At 45.7% G+C, this 13,277-nt stretch overlaps 1 protein-coding gene across 4 annotated transcripts in view; it reads left to right on the plus strand.

Annotated features, from left to right (window-relative positions):
- Positions 1-13,277, plus strand: part of LOC118375020 (pleckstrin homology domain-containing family A member 6-like) — a 311,430-nt gene continuing 298,153 nt past the window's right edge. For 2 of the 4 annotated variants that reach the window (XM_052473755.1, XM_052473756.1), the window contains exon 1: positions 2-359. The gene's annotated coding sequence lies outside the window, so the exon portion shown is untranslated. Of the gene's footprint in view, positions 360-13,277 lie in introns of all 4 variants that reach the window. The other 2 variants (XM_052473757.1, XM_052473758.1) reach the window with 2 other exon arrangements.

Consider the following 13,277-nt stretch of genomic DNA (forward strand, 5'->3'; position numbering starts at 1 on the left):
TGCCTATTATTGTCCTGTATCCCTGCTCAGTCACGCTAGAGCCTGTAGTTACTGGGGCTACTGTCTCTAGCTGTATTTCTGTTTCTTTCTCTCTATGGTTCTCTGGCTGACAGAGAGCTGTCTTTACCCTGTACTGTGAGGGTGTGGAGGGATAGACAGTGTGTTATTCCTCGTTCCTCTCCCATCTCCTGATGTCTAACCGGACTGACTGACCGTCTGCTGCTCAATGCTCTCTCCTAGATGGATGAATGGATAGATGTACACGGTTCTAGCCTGTCTGTCTAACACCTTCATTGACTGGCTGACTACAGAAGAGGAAGGAGGAGGAACACCGCAAACATCAATTCAGCAGGTGGCTGGTAAGGGACACGCAGATTCATAGTGTCTGTGTGCAGGCACCACCAGTGCATTTCCAACATGTCTTGACTTTATGTAAATAAGCAAGTTAGAGGTAGCACTTGTGTCTGTATTACTGTGTCTGTGTTCCTGTGGCTGTGTTAGTATGACTGTGTCTGTGTGTATTTGCTTTTAAGTATACAGTGCAATTACTGTGTGTTAATGTTGATGGTCATTGACTGTGTTTTTATTCATGCACACAGACCGATGCTCTCTAATATTGCTGAGAGGGTTGGGTCAGAGAGGGCAGAGGTTGGCTGGTGGTTGAAGTAGTGGTTGGGTGGAGCTCGAGTTATGGTTGTGGCGAGGTTTGGGGGCTCAGATGTTTTGGGGTGGCGCCAGTTGCCAGGTTGTTGATCCCAGTTTTGGAGCCCCACTTCAGATGGGCATAGTCTGTCAGTCAGGGACGCTAGCACACACACACACACACACACACACACACACACATACACACACACTGCACACGCATTTACACATGCAAAATACTTAAACACTCCCACAACAACACAGTACTGATTCCCACCAGTCTCCAGCATGTTGATATGTTAATGGTGGGCATTTAGCAGTGCTATGCTGTATGTTAAATGCCTCATGGCAGGACTTAGCCCATCCAATCCAAACCAAGCCAGGCACGGCCAATCTGAGCCAAAGCAGGGGGGATGAGGTGGACTTTGATTTAGAGGATAAGCGTGATTGACTTCAACAAGCTGTTTAACGTCCCTCCTGTGAGGGTGAGGGTGTGTGTGTGTGTGTGTGTGTGTGTGTGTGTGTGTGTGTGTGTGTGTGTGTGTGTGTGTGTGTGTGTGTGTGTGTGTGTGTGTGTGTGTGTGTGTGTGTGTGTGTGTGTGTGTGTGTGTGTGTTTGCGCGTTTGCGCGTGTGAGTGAGGCTCCAGGTGTCTGATTAACATTGGCATTAATACACCCTGACAGTGACTGAGGAATTAGACTGACCCTTTAATGCCTGTCTTAGCGTTAGGGTATTGTAGTGTGTGTGTTTTGTCTATGAGACCCTGCCAGTTGCTGGCAATTGAGGTGCTTCCGATGAAAGCATTAAACTGGGTTTGCTTTTCTATGAATGCATGTGGATGGAAACACACACACATATGCTCACGCACACAGACTGTACACACACAGTCTTGTACAGCTAACCGTGAGGGGACACAATTCAGTCCCATTCAAAATCCTATTTTATGTAACCCTAAACCTAACCCGTACTCTTACCCTAGCCTGAACCCCAACCCCAAAACATTGTGGGGACTAACAAAATGTCCCCAATTGGTCAAATTTGGATTTGATTTTGATCTATCTATCTATCTATCTATCTATCTATCTATCTATCTATCTATCTATCTATCTATCTATCTATCTATCTATCTATCTACCTATCTACCTATCTACCTATCTACCTATCTACCTATCTACCTACCTACCTACCTACCTACCTACCTACCTATCTATCTAAAATTGAAGTCGTAAGTTTACATACACTCTGGTTGGAGTCATTAAAAATGTTTTTTCAACCACTCCACAAATTTCTTGTTAACAAACTATAGTTTTGGCAAGTCGGTTAGGACATTGACTTTGTGCATGACACAAGTAATTTTTCCAACAATTGTTTGCAGATTATTTCACTTATAATTCATTGTATCACAATTCTAGTGGGTCAGAAATTTACATACACTAAGTTGACTGTGCCTTTAAACAGCTTGGAAAATTCCATAATAAAAAAAACAACAATTATTTTTATTTCACTTTTATTTAACCAGGAAGGTTAGTTGAGAATAAGTTATCATTTGCAACTGCGACCTGGCCAAGATAAAGCATAGCAGTGTGAACAGACAACAACACAGAGTTACACATGGAGTAAACAATAAACAAGTCAATAACATAGTAGAAAAAAAATAATCTATATACATTGTGTGCAAAAGGCATGAGGAGGAAGGCAATAAATTGGCCATGTTGGAGATAATAGTTAAAAATGTTTTTGCAACCACTCGAGTTGCAGGCAGCAAGAACTGTTAACAAACAAATGAGTTTTGGCTTTAGGGATGATCGGTTAGATACACCTGCTTTGCGCATGACACAGGTGGGTGTTTTGACCAGTGAACAGATTGTTTGCAGATTATTAGACTTATAATTCAGTGGGTCTGGCACAACATCTAGTGGGCCAGAAATTTACATACACTAGTGGTGGGTGTATGTGCTTTTAAACGGAGCACTTGATAAACTGCATCCAGTTTGCTGATAATAAAGCTATTTTGTACAAGATGACATTTCACCGAAGTAGAGGATTTAACCAGGAAGGTTAGTTGAGAATAAGTTTTATCATTTGAAGGAGGCTTTGGCCAAGATAAAGCCGACTCTAGATTTGATTTTGATTGAGATGTTTGATATGAACAAAAAGAGTTTGCAGTGGAGCCAGACACCTAATAGATGTCACATAACATAGTCAAAAAATCAAATCTTTATTTGTCACATACAAAAGGCATGTAAAGGAGGAAATGCTTGTGCTTCTAGTTGACAATGGAGTAATAACCAAAAGTCTCAACTAACAATTCCAAAACTACTGTCTTATACAAGTGTAAGGGGATAAAGAATATGTACATAAAGATATATGAATGAGTGATGGTACAGAAGCATAGGCAAGATAGGTAGATGGTATCGGTACAGTATATACATATGAGATTTATGTAAACAAAGTGGCATAGTTAAAGTGGCTAGTGATACATGTATTACGTAAGGATGCTAGATTATATGGGAGTACAGTATATCGTACCATATGAGATGAATAATGTGGGCTTGTAACATTATATTAGTAGCATTGTTCAGAGTGGCCTGAGCCATTTGACATCATTTCCCATCAATTCCCATTATTAAAGTGGCTGGAGTTGAGTCAGTGTCAGTAGTTGGCATAGCCACTCAGGTGCAGTGGTGGCTGTTTAACAGGTGGCCTTTTAGTAACAAAGTCTCTCGGATCCCACTTTGATAAACTGCATGACCAGTTTGCTGAGCGGGGTGAACAGGTAGTGGAAGCTGGTTTTGTCCTTGATGATCATGGCCTTCCTGTAACAGGGTGGTGTTGGTGTCAGGTAGTTTGCCCCGGTGATGGGTACCTCACTTTGAGAGCCTTATGGTTGAAGGGAGCTTTGTTGCCGAAATAGTACCAGGCGGTGATACAGCTCGCCAGGATGCTCTCGATTGTGCATCTGTAGAAGTTTGTGAGTGCTTTTGGTGACCGATTTCTTCAGCCTCCTGATTTTGAAGAGGCGCTGCTGCGCCTTTGGAGATGTTTGATATGAATCTGGACCAAAAGAGTTTGTCTGTGAGTGTAGCCAGACACCTAGGTACTTATAGATGTCCCATATTCTAGGTGTTCAAATCTGCTTTTCTTTGTCACATGCAATCATCTAATTAGTTTTGTTGAAATGCTTGTGCTTTAGTTCCTGACACCAATGCAGTAATAACCAACAAGTAATCTAACTCGTCGTTGTTGGTAATCAAAGCCTACCACTGTCTTATACAACTTGATGATTGAGTTGGAGCGTGCGTGGCCACGCAGTCGTGGGTGAACAGGGAGTACAGGAGAGGGCTCAGAACGCACCCTTGTGGGGCCCCAGTGTCTCAGCGGGGTGGAGATGTTGTTGCCTACCCTCACCACCTGGGGGCAGCCCGTCAGGAAGTCCAGTACCCAGTTGCACAGGGCGGGGTCGAGACCCAGGGTCTCGAGCTTGATGACAAGCTTGGAGGGTACTATGGTGTTGAATGCCGAGCTGTAGTCGATGAACAGCATTCTCACATAGGTATTCCTCTTGTCCAGATGGGTTAGGGCAGTGTGCAGTGTGGTTGAGATTGCATCGTCTGTGGACCTATTTGGGCGGTAAGCAAATTGGAGTGGGTCTAGGGTGTCAGGTAGGGTGGAGGTGATATGGTCTTTGACTAGTCTCTCAAAGCACTTCATGATGACGGAAGTGAGTGCTACGGGACGGTAGTCGTTTAGCTCAGTTATCTTAGCTTTCTAAGGAACAGGAACAATGGTGGCCCTCTTGAAGCATGTGGGGACAGCAGACTGGTATAGGGATTGATTGAATATGTCCGTAAACACACCGTCCAGCTGGTCTGCGCATGCTCTGAGGGCGCGGCTGGGGATGCCGTCTGGGCCTGCAGCCTTGCGAGGGTTAACACGTTTAAATGTCTTACTCACCTCGGCTGCAGTGAAGGAGAGTCCGCATGTTTTCGTTGCAGGCCGTGTCAGTGGCACTGTATTGTCCTCAAAGCGGGCAAAAAAGGTATTTAGTCTGCCTGGGAGCAAGACATCCTGGTCCGTGACTGGGCTGGTTTTCTTCTTGTCGTCCGTGATTGACTGTAGATCCTGCCACATACCTCTTGTGTCTGAGCCGTTGAATTGAGATTCTACTTTGTCTCTATACTGACGCTTAGCTTGTTTGATAGCCTTGCGGAGGGAATAGCTGCACTGTTTGTATTCGGTCATGTGACCAGTCACCTTGCCCTGATTACAAGCCGTGGTTCGCGCTTCCAGTTTCACGCGAATGCTGCCATCAATCCACGGTTTCTGGTTAGGGAATGTTTTAATCGTTGCTATGGGAACGACATCTTCAACGCACGTTCTAATGAACTCACACACCGAATCAGCGCATTCGTCAATGTTGTTATCTGACGCAATATGAAACATATCCCAGTCCACGTGATGGAAGCAGTCTTGGAGTGTGGAGTCAGCTTGGTCGGACCAGCGTTGGACAGACCTCAGCGTGGGAGCCTCTTGTTTTAGTTTCTGTCTGTAGGCAGGGATCAACAAAATGGAGTCGTGGTCAACTTTTCCGAAAGGAGGGCGGGGCAGGGCCTTATATGCTTCGCGGAAGTTAGAGTAACAATGATCCAAGGTTTTTCCCCCCCTGGTTGCGCAATCGATATGCTGATCAAATTTAGGGAGTCTTGTTTTCAGATTAGCCTTGTTAAAATCCCCAGCTACAATGAATGCAGCCTCCGGATAAATGGATTCCAGTTTGCAAAGAGTCAAATAAAGTTCATTCAGAGCCATCGATGTGTCTGCTTGGGGGGGAATATATACGGCTGTGATTATAATCGAAGAGAATTCTCTTGGTAGATAATGCGGTCGACATTTGATTGTGAGGAATTCTAAATCAGGTGAACAGAAGGATTTGAGTTCCTGTATGTTTCTTTCATCGCACCATGTCTCATTAGCCATAAGGCATACGCCCCCGCAACCTCTTCTTACCAGAAAGATGTTTGTTTCTGTCGGTGCGATGCGTGGAGAAACCCGCTGGCTGCACCGCCTCCGATAGCGTCTCTCCAGTGAGCCATGTTTCCGTGAAGCAAAGAACGTTACAGTCTCTGATGTCCCTCTGGAATGCTACCCTTGCTCGGATTTCATCAACCCTGTTGTCAAGAGACTGGACATTGGCGAGAAGAATGCTAGGGAGTGGTGCACGATGTGCCCGTCTCCGGAGTCTGACCAGAAGACCGCCTCGTTTCCCTCTTTTACGGAGTCGTTTTTTTGGGTCGCCGCATGGGATCCATTCCGTTGTCCTGGTTGAAAGGCAGAACACAGGATCCGCGTCGCGAAAGTCATATTCTTGGTCGTACTGATGGTGAGTTGACGCTGATCTTATATTCAGTAGTTCTTCTCGACTGTATGTAATGAAACCTAAGATGACCGGGGGTACTAATGTAAGAAATAAAAATAATAATAACAAAAAACTGCATAGTTTCCTAGGAACGCGAAGCGAGGCGGCCATCTCTGTCGGCGCCGGAAGGTAGGAACCATCCAGGGTGGTGATGCTAGTCGGGCGTGCGGGTGCAGGCAGCGAACGGTTTAAAAGCATGCATTTGGTTTTACTAGCGTTTAAGAGCAGTTGGAGGCCACGGAAGGAGTGTTGTATGGCATTGAAGCTTGTTTGGAGGTTAGATAGCACAGTGTCCAAGGAAGGGCCAGAAGCATACAGAATGGTGTCGTCTGCGTAGAGGTGGATCAGGGAATCGCCCGCAGCAAGAGCAACATCATTGATATATACAGAGAACAGAGTTGGCCTGAGAATTGAACCCTGTGGTACCCCCTTAGAGACTGCCAGAGGACCGGACAACATGCACTCCGATTTGACACACTGAACTCTGTCTGCAAAGTAGTTGGTGAACCAGGCAAGGCAGTCATTTGAAAAACCGAGGCTACTGAGTCTGCCGATAAGAATATGGTGATTGACAGAGTCGAAAGCCTTGGCCAGGTCGATGAAGACGGCTGTACAGTACTGTCTTTTATCAATGGCGGTTATGATATCGTTTAGTAACTTGAGCGTGGCTGAGGTGCACCCGTGACCGGCTCGGAAACCGGATTGTACAGCGGAGAAGGTACGGTGGGATTCGAGATGGTCAGTGATCGGTTTGTTGACTTGGCTTTCGAAGACCTTAGATAGGCAGGGCAGGATGGATATACTGTAGGTCTGTAACAGTTTGGGTCCAGGGTGTCTCCCCCTTTGAAGAGGGGGATGACCGCGGCAGCTTTCCAATCCTTGGGGATCTCAGATGATACAAAGGAGAGGTTGAACAGGCTGATAATAGTGGTTGCGACAATGGTGGCGGACAGTTTCAGAAATAGAGGGTCCAGATTGTCAAGCCCAGCTGATTTGTATGGGTCCAGGTTTTGCAGCTCTTTCAGAACATCTGCTATCTGGATTTGGGTAAAGGAGAAGCTGGGGAGGCGTGGGCGAGTAGCTGCGGGTGGGGGGCTGTTGGACGAGGTTGGAGCAGTCAGGAGGAAGGCATGGCCAGCCGTTGAGAAATGCTTGTTGAAGTTTTCGATTATCACGGATTTATCGGTGGTGACCGTGTTACCTAGCCTCAGTGCAGTGGGCAGCTGGGAGGAGGTGCTCTTGTTCTCCATGGACTTTACAGTGTCCCAGAACGTTTTGGAGTTAGAGCTACAGGATGCAAATTTCTGCTTGAAAAAGCTGGCCTTTGCTTTCCTGACTGACTGCGTGTATTGGTTCCTGACTTCCCTGAACAGTTGCATATCGTGGGGACTATTCGATGCTATTGCAGTCCGCCACAGGATGTTTTTGTGCTGGTCGAGGGCAGTCAGGTCTGGAGTGAACCAAGGGCTTTATCTGTTCTTAGTTCTGCATTTTTTGAATGGAGCATGCTTGTCTAAGATGGTGAGGAAGTTACTTTTAAAGAATGACCAGGCATCCTCAACTAACGGGATGAGGTCAATATCCTTCCAGGATACCCGGGCCGGGTCGATTAGAAAGGCCTGCTCGCAGAAGTCTTTTAGGGAGCGTTTGACAGTGATGAGGGGTGGTCGTTTGACCGCGGACCCGTAGCGGATACAGGCAATGAGGCAGTAATCGCTGAGATCCTGATTGAAGACAGCAGAGGTGTATTTGGAGGGCAAGTTGGTCAGGATAATGTCAATTAGGGTGCCCATGTTTACGGATTTAGGGTTGTACCTGGTGGGTTCCTTGATGATTTGTGTGAGATTGAGGGCATCTATCTTAGATTGTAGAACTGCCGGGGTGTTAAACATATCCCTGTTTAGGTCACCTAACAGAACAAACTCTGAAGCTAGATGGGGGGCAATCAATTCACAGATGGTGTCCAGGGCACAGCTGGGAGCTGAGGGGGATCGGTAGCAGGCGGCAACAGTGAGAGACTTATTTCTGGAGAGATTAATTTTTAAAATTAGAAGGTCTAACTGTTTGGTCATAGACCTGGAAAGCATGACAGAACTTTGCAGGCTATCTATGTAGTAGATTGCAACTCCTCCCCCTTTGGCAGTTGTATCTTGACGGAAAGTGTTATAGTTGGCTATGGAAATCTCCGAATTTTTGGTGGCCTTCCTAAGCCAGGATTCAGACACGGCAAGGACATCAGGGTTGGCAGAGTGTGCTAAAGCAGTGAGTAAAACAAACTTAGGGAGGAGGCTTCTGATGTTGACATTCATGAAACCAAGGCTTTTTCGATCACAGAAGTCAACAAATGAGGGTGCCTGGGGACATGCAGGGCCTGGGTTTACCTCCACATCACCCGAGGAACAGAGGAGGAGTAGGATGAGGGTGCGGCTAAAGGCGTTGGGGACAAGGAATAAAAGGAGCAGATTTATGGGCGTGGTAGAATATATTCAGGGCATAATGTGCAGACAGGGGTATGGTGGGGTGCGGGTACAGCGGAGGTAAGCCCAGGCACTGGGTGATGATAAGAGAGGTTGTATCTCTGGACATGCTGGTTATAATGGGTGAGGTCACCGCATGTGTGGGAGGTGGGACAAAGGAGGTATCAGAGGTGTGAGGAGTGGAACTAGGGGCTCCATTGTAAACTAAAACAATGATAACTAACCTGAACAACAGTATACAAGGCATATTGATATTTGAGAGAGACATATAGCAAGGCATAAAGTAATCGCAGGTCTTGATTGGGAGAGGTTGCTAAAACAACAGGTGAGACAACAACAGCTAGTCAGCTAACACAACAGCAGGTAAAATGGCGATGACTAGGCAGAGAGGGTCGGATTAACTACACACAGAGCCTGAGTTCGTGGCTGGGACCGACAGATAAAACATAAATAAACAGAATGGAGTACCGTGATTAATGGACAGTCCAGCAGGCATTAGCTATGTAGCCAAGTGATCATAGTGTCCAGGGGGCAGCAGTAGATGGAACAGTGAAGCCGCCACTACTATAGCACGCGGGCGACACAGCGTTTAAAGTTAGTAGCTCGGGGGTGGCCGGTCTGCTCAGACGGAGGCCGGTTGATGGCACAGCGGATGGAGTATTCGTCGGCAGATCAGTCATGGTTGTGCGGCGGGGGGCCGTGTCGACAGAGAATCCAAGCCAGATGGCTTAAGAGGTATTGTAGAATTTAGTTTGCTAGCAGGGAGATGTACCTGGCTCACGGCTAACTGGTGCTAGCTTCGTGGCAGTGGCGTTTGCCATGGTCCAGAGTTTACAGCAAGGATCCGGTTGAGTATTGGGATCTAGCCGTGTATGAGTGGGGTTCGGGTGAACAGCTGAGTAGGCCGGGAGGTGGGCCTCAGGGATAGCTTCGGTACTGGGTGCAAGCTAGCTGTGAAGATCAGAAGTAGTGGTCCAGGGATTACGGCAGGAATCCGGCGTTGTTGTGGAGAGACAGTTCGATACTGGTAGACTGGCGAGTATTATCCAGGCTAAAAACAGGGCTGGCTGTGCAGAAGGTAAAAGCCGCTAGCAGTGGCTAACAATGACTAAACAGCTTGTAGCTAATTAGCTGGTTAGCTTCTGGAGGTTCTTGAATGTATTCTAAAATTAAAAATAATAGCGATTCCGTATCACATTGGGTGAGGCAGGTTACCGGAAGGTATAATCAAATTAAAAATCGAAAAGAGATTGAAAATAAATGTGGGTCCAGTGAGTGGTTGGGCTGAATGGGGACACGGCGATTCAGACAGTTAGCAGGCCTGTGCTAACAAGCTAACAGTTAGTAGGCCGGGGCTAAACAAGTTAGCAGTTAGCAGACCGGGGCTAAACAAGCTAGCAGTTAGTAGACCGGGGCAGGCTAGCAGTTAGCAGGCCGGGTTAGCAAGAAAGCAGATAGCAGGGGCTAGAAAGTTAGCCTTTGGGGGACGTCGCGATGGGGTTAAGTCTGTTTTTGCCTCTTCATGCGGTGACGTTGATAGACCGGTCGTGGAATTAGTAGGGTTCCAAGTAGCTGTAGGTAGCTAGCAGGCCTAGCTGGTTATCATAATGGGCCTTCAGCGGGCGTCGCGCCTGAGGGGCCTGTTGGAGTCCTCGGGCAGATTATGTCGGTATTCCAGTCGTAGAGGATCTGCGGGGTTCCATGCCCCGTACCGGCTGTAGAAGGGGTCCGGATATTGTATCCCAGGAGTAGGCTTCGGTGGTAGCACAGGAGCTCTGGCCGGGATAGCTTCAAGCTAAGTGGATGGAAATGCTAGCCAGGAGTATTCATCCGGGGCTGCGGTTAGCTAGTTGTGAAGATCCAGATGAAAATGTTCAGTTTGCGGTGGGAATCCGGGGATAAAAATCATAGGTCCGTTATGCTCTGGTTAGAGTCATGTTGTTCGAACTGGCGAGAGCTATTCGAGCTGAAGGTTAGCTGATGACCGCTGGCAATGGTTTGCTGACTGATAGCTGGTAGTTAGCTGGCTACCTTCAGTTGAGGGATTCCAGATCCGAAGTAAATATAGATACTTTAGGGAAAAAAAGCAGATCCACGCTGCATTGGGTGAGGCGGGTTGCAGGAGAGTATTTAGATGTTGAGGTTTAGCAAAATATTTTAAAAGATATGCAAAGAAAAATATGTAAAAAACGAAATATACAAGGGACACGACAGGACAAAGACTTCTGACTGCTACGCCATCTTGGATTATACTTGTAAAAATGATGTCATGGCGTTAGAAGCTTCTGCTGAGGCTAATTGACATCATTTGAGTCAATTGGAGGTGTACCTGTGGATGTAGTTCAAGGCCTACCTTCCAACTTTGCTTGACATCATGGGAAAATCAAAAGAAATCAGCACAAACCTCAGAAAAAGAATTGTAGACAATTTCCAAAAGCCTGAAGATACCACATTCATCTGTACAAAAAGAAGTACGTAAGTATAAACATCATGGGACCACGGAGCATCATACCGCTCAGGAATGAGAAGCGTTCTGTCTCTTAGAGATGAAGGTACTTTGGTGTGAAAAGTGCAAATCAATCCCAGAACAGCAGCAAAGGACCTTGTGAAGATGCTGGAGGAAACAGGTACAAAAGTATCTATATCCACAGTAAAACGAGTACTATATCGACATAACCTGAAAGGCCGCTCAACACGGAAGAAGCCACTGCTCCAAAACCGCCATAAAAAAGACAGACTGTGGTTTGCAACTGCACATGGGGACAAAGATCGTACTTTTTGGATAAATGTCCTCTGGTCTGATGAAACAAAAATACAACTGTTTGGCCATAATGACCATCGTTATGTTTGGAGGAAAAAGGGGGAGGCTTGCAAGTCAAAGAACACCATCCCAACCGTAAAGCACAGGAGTGGCAGCATTATGTTGTTGGGTGCTTTGCTGCAGGAGGGACTGGTGCACTTCACAAAATAGATGGCATCATGAGGCGGACAATTATGTGGATATATTGAAGCAACATCTCAAGACATCAGTCAAGAAATTAAAGCTTGTTCGCAAATGGGTCTTCCAAATGGACAATTACCCCAAGCATACTTCCAAAATGGCTTAAGGACAACAAAGTCAAGGTATTGGAGTGGCTATCACAAAGCCCTGACCTCAATCCCATAGAAAATGTGTTGGCAGAACTGAAAAAGCATGTGTGAGCAAGGAGGCCTACAAACCTGACTCAGTTACACCAGCTCTGTCAGGAGGAATGGGCCAAAATGCACCCAACTTATTGTGGGAAGCTTGTGGAAGGCGACCCGAAACGTTTGACCCAAGTTAAATAATTTAAAGGCAATGCTACCAAATACGAATTGAGTGTATGTGAACTTCTGACCCACTGGGAATGTGATGAAAGAAATAAAAGCTGAAATAATAAATAATTCTCTCTACTATATATTCTGAAAATAAAGTGGTGATCCTAATTTTTACTAGGATTCAATGTCAGTAATTGTGAAAAACTGAGTTTAAATGTATCTGACTAAGGTGTATGTAAACCTCTGACTTCAACTGTATCTATCTTTCTCTCTTGCTCTTGCTCTCTCTCGTTCTCTCTTTCTCTCTCTTTCTCTCTCCTCACTGTTTCTTTCCCTTCTCTCCTACTGTGTGCTGTTTGCTGTGTGTTGATTGGTTTGTAGATAAATATAACTGTTATCCTGCATCCCTATTGGTTGACCGAGTGTTGTTTACATATGATGACTGCAAGATGTTGTTTGTTATGGTTGTTCTGAACTGTGAGTATGAGTGGGTGTGTGTGTGTGTTTAAGCAGGGAGTTGGGTTATTGCCGCAGTGCTTGCTTTCTGCACCCGATTTGGAGAGTGAGCTAAGGAGACTGGCAGAGGGTGTGATCAGAAATTTAAGCACGTATCAGTGCACATACACACACGCACATACGCACACATACTGCGTGCTTGTAGTGTTTCTGTAGAATACTGAGCAGGGTGGAGTGAATACTGTGTTTCTCTGCAGAGCACTGCTGCAGAACTACAACGCCAGCTACCTCACTCTCTCTCCCCCTCTCTCTCTTTCTTTCTTTCTTTCTCTCTCTCTCTCTCTGTGTATGAGCAATGTGGTATATGTTTTTGAGAGGTTGTAGTATATGTGTTTGAGAGGTTGTGGTATATTTGTTTGAGAGGGATGTGGTATATGTGTTTGAGAGGTTGTGGTATTATATGTGTTTGAGAGGTTGTGGTATATGTGTTTGAGAGGTTGTGGTATATGTGTTTGAGAGGTTGTGGTATTATATGTGTTTGAGAGGTTGTGGTATATGTGTTTGAGAGGTTGTGGTATATGTGTTTGAGAGGTTGTGGTATATGTGTTTGAGAGGTTGTGGTATTATATGTGTTTGAGAGGTTGTGGTATATGTGTTTGAGAGGTTGTGGTATATGTGTTTGAGAGGTTGTGGTATTATATGTGTTTGAGAGGTTGTGGTATTATATGTGTTTGAGAGGTTGTGGTATATGTGTTTGAGAGGTTGTGGTATTATATGTGTTTGAGAGGTTGTGGTATATGTGTTTGAGAGGTTGTGGTATTATATGTGTTTGAGAGGGATGTGGTATATGTGTTTGAGAGGTTGTGGTATTATATGTGTTTGAGAGGTTGTGGTATATGTGTTTGGAGGGATGTGGGATATACATCATTGTATATACAAAAGTATGTCAACTGTAAGTGCTGTTATTGTGATGTGGAAACGTCTAGGA

This window comes from Oncorhynchus keta, chromosome 21, assembly GCF_023373465.1.
Source record: "Oncorhynchus keta strain PuntledgeMale-10-30-2019 chromosome 21, Oket_V2, whole genome shotgun sequence".
Taxonomy (NCBI): Eukaryota; Metazoa; Chordata; class Actinopteri; order Salmoniformes; family Salmonidae; genus Oncorhynchus; species Oncorhynchus keta.